Source organism: Apium graveolens, chromosome 3 (assembly GCF_009905375.1).
Source record: "Apium graveolens cultivar Ventura chromosome 3, ASM990537v1, whole genome shotgun sequence".
Taxonomy (NCBI): domain Eukaryota; kingdom Viridiplantae; phylum Streptophyta; class Magnoliopsida; order Apiales; family Apiaceae; genus Apium; species Apium graveolens.
The window spans coordinates 197,035,453-197,039,398 of record NC_133649.1 but is presented as its reverse complement, the minus strand read 5'-3'; the positions used below and the strand labels follow the sequence as shown (position 1 = coordinate 197,039,398).

Genomic DNA, 3,946 nt, shown 5'->3' with positions numbered 1-3,946 from the left:
ACTTCCTTCCTCTAGCAGAATTTTATGCATACAATATGAAGGACTTATCCCCTTGATGTCTGCTATGGTCCATCCTATAGCCGATTTGAATTCTCTTAAAATCCTTAAGAGCTTGTCTTCCTCACTACCTGAAAGGTCAGCTGAAATAATAACAGGTAACGTAGATGAATCACCTAAAAAAGCATACCTCAAGTGTTCAGGTAATGGTTTGAGCTCTAAGGTAGGCGCTTCCTCTATTGATGGTTTGAGCTTCCCTTCAGCGTTCTTGAGGTCAGAAGTACCAAGAGATTCAAATGGTATATCCAGCTTTCGCTTCCAGGGAGAAGCATTCAGATATTGTAATTGCTCGTTGCTATCTTCATCATCACTGTCAAATTCCCCCACTAAGGCCTTTTCCAATACATCAGACATTAGCATGTGATCGAGTTCCGAAGTAACCGCAGAATCAATCACATCTACTTTTAAGCACTCCTCATCTTCTGTAGGGAATTTCATTGCCTTGAATACGTTGAAGGTCACATCCTGATCTTGGACCCGCATAGTAAGTTCCCCTTTTTGCACATCTATCAAGGTACGGCCAGTAGCCAAGAAAGGCCTCCCCAAGATTATGGGAATCTTCTTATCTTCCTCAAAATCCAGAATAACAAAATCTGCAGGAAAGAAGAGCTTATCCACCTTGACGAGCACATCCTCAACTATGCCCCTTGGGTAAGTAATGGAACGGTCAGCCAATTGTAGCGACATGTATGTGGGTTTTGGATCAGGCAGATCCAGCTTTTTAAAGATCGACAAGGGCATCAGATTAATGCTTGCTCCCAAATCACAAAGGCACTTGTCAAAAGTTAGATTGCCAATGGTGCAAGGAATGGTGAAGCTTCCTGGATCTTTCAGTTTTGGTGGTAACTTTTGTTGCAGAACCGCGCTGCATTCTTCCGTGAGAGCAACGGTTTCAAGGTCATCCAGTTTCACCTTTCTTGAAAGAATAGTCTTCATAAACTTCGCATAACTAGGCATTTGTTCCAGAGCCTCAGCGAAAGGTATATTGATGTGAAGTTTCTTGAACACCTCCAGAAACTTCCCGAACTGTCTATCCAGCTTTTGTTGCTGCAATCTCTTAGGAAAAGGTGGTGGAGGATAGAGCTGTTTCTCCCCTATATTAGCCTCAGGCAGAGTGTGTTCAACAGTAGTCTTCCTTGGTTCCGCCGCTTTCTCCTTTTGCTTAGATTCTTCATCTCTAACTTCAGCTTCGACTTCTTTTACCTTTTCAGCATCAGCTACTTTTCCAGACCTTAAGGTAATAGCCTTGACTTGCTCTTTAGCTTCCTTCCTGCCTGGTACTTCCGTGTCACTGGGAAGAGTGCCAGGTTGACGATTGAGCACTGCATTGGCTAATTGACCGATTTAATTTTCGAAGGTCTTGATAGAAACCGCCTGACTCTTGCACACCAGCTTAAGTTCCTCAAAATCAGCACTAGTAGGTGCAGCTGCACTTCCCTGTTGAGGATATGATTGCCTTGTAGCATACTGCCGTGGTTGCTGGAATCCAGGTGGGTTAAACTGTTTACTCACTCCTTGCTGATATGGTGGCTGAATAGCATTCTGATTATTCCCCCAGCTGAAATTTGGATGATTTCTGTTGTTAGGATGATAGGTCGCTGGCACAGGCTGCTGTTGTCGCTGATAATTATTCACATACTGAACAGATTCATTGACAAGAGAATACTGATCCGTAGCATGAGAACCTGCACAAAGCTCACAAACCATAGCTATTTGATTAACTCCATACGTAGCCAGAGAATCAACCTTCATTGATAGCGCTTGGAGCTGGGCTGCAATAGCGGTGGCTGTATCAACTTCCAGAATACCTGCTACCTTGCCTGACGTCATCCTCTGAGTTGGGTTTTGATGCTCATTTGCAGCCATCGTCTCAATAAGATTATACGCCTCAGTATAGCTTTTAGCCCATAAGGCGCCTCCAGCTGCTGCATCGAGCATGGTCCGAGATTGGGCCCCCAAACCATTATAAAAACCAGTGATTACCATCCAATCCGGCATTCCATGATGTGGACATTTTCTCAACATTTCCTTGTAGTGTTCCCAAGCCTCGCACATAGATTCTGTAGGTTGCTGCGCAAACTGAGTAAGAGCACTCCTCATAGCAGCAGTCTTTGCCATTGGATAAAACTTCACCTGAAACTTTTGCGCAAGATCTTGCCACGTAGTGATTGACCCAGCTGGTTCAGAATGTAACCAGTCTTTAGCCTTATCCCTCAGTGAGAATGGGAAGAGCCTCAACTTGATAGCCTCATCAGTCACGCCATTATACTTAAAAGTGCTGCAGATCTCGACAAAATTCCTTATGTGCATGTTGGGGTCTTCAGTTGCCGCTCCTCCAAAAGAAACAGAATTCTGCACCATCTGAATAGTGCCCGGCTTGATTTCAAAGGTGTTAGCTTGAATAGCCGGATGAAGGATGCTTGACTGAATATCATCAATTTTAGGCCGAGAAAAATCCATAAGAGCTGGATCAGCTTGAACAATACGATCTCCCATGTTTACTGGTTCTTTCTGCTCAGTTCCTGAATCCGAATCCTCAAAATCTAACTTCTCCGGTGTATCAAGAACTTCGTCTTTCTCCTCAGCTGTATCTAAGGTCCTCTTGCGAGCACGAGAACGAGTTTGCATAAACGCTTGCTAAAGTACCTGAAACACAACCGAAAAGAGTAATTAACTACTACGTCCTAATCACTGAGTCCTAATGACCAATGATGGTAAGTACATAAACTAAACAAATACGCCGAGTCCCCGGCAGCGGCACCAAAAACTTGTTAGGGCGAAATCACGCACTAATATTCACGCAAGTATACGCATTCGCAAGTAATATAGAATACTTTCTAGTTCGTTCCCTCAGAGACTCAGACTAATTTATTGTCTAATTTAACTCACTCACCAATGTATGACTACTTCTCAATGTTAAGATAATAACACTTAAAATTGTTGATTAAATATTAACTATAATTAACTACTTAATTAACCACTTAACTAACACTTCAATTTATCAATAATAAAACACTCATGAGATCACAACTTTATTATTACTTCCTTCTATAGCCATAGTTATTACCTTTAGCATGTGACAGTGATGATATTAATCGAATAACACGAAACAGATAAAAGCCAACTTTCATTGTACTAATACCATTCTACCAAACATCCACAATTAAGATAGAAGTTGAATAGTCATCAATTATGTTGAGTTCCTATATGTCTACAGAAATTGACAACACAATGATTTAAGCACAAGTTATCCCTTTTTGATTACATAGGGCAAATAAAACTGTTAGAGTTACCCACTAATCATGCACAACGTACATGAACCTATGCTAGCATGGCAAGTTCTAAATCTCAAGATCCACCGTCGCTTCACAAGAGATTAACACCCTATCTTATATGTTCGCGACGCACATAAGACGAATACGCACAACCAATACTAGATATCATGCAATCATCACATACTAAAGTATTAAACAATTAACTAAAGAATTCCATAATAAATCCGTTGCAACCCCATGATCACGATTAGCCCATAATAGAACTTATCGCCATCATGGGTTCATATGAAATCATGATAAACAAACACAAGAAAATAATAACTAAACTGATTATATTAAAACAGAGTACGTCACAAGAGTAAATAAGTCAAAGCAAGAAAAATAGCATCCAACGTTACAACGAAACAAGAATCACAAGAATATATGCTTCCTCTTCGTTGCTGTGTGCTAAATCGGTCTTCTTCCTTATCGCCTTCGCTTCTTGCAAAACACAATCTAAAACATAATCTCCTCTTAATACTCTTAATACTCTCTGAAAAACGTCTCAAATCTACTTATATAATAGTCCCATAAAACTCAGATTACATAGAAGTTGGAAGCCAAACAGAAGTAGA

The 3,946-nt window shown here is 40.9% G+C and overlaps 1 non-coding gene across 1 annotated transcript; it reads left to right on the top strand.

Moving 5' to 3' along the window:
- The first annotated feature begins 2,053 nt into the window (after positions 1-2,053).
- Positions 2,054-2,160, top strand: LOC141715950 (small nucleolar RNA R71). Its single transcript, XR_012572688.1, has one exon. It is a non-coding gene; the product is annotated as a small nucleolar RNA R71 (small nucleolar RNA).
- The last annotated feature ends 1,786 nt before the right edge of the window (positions 2,161-3,946 follow it).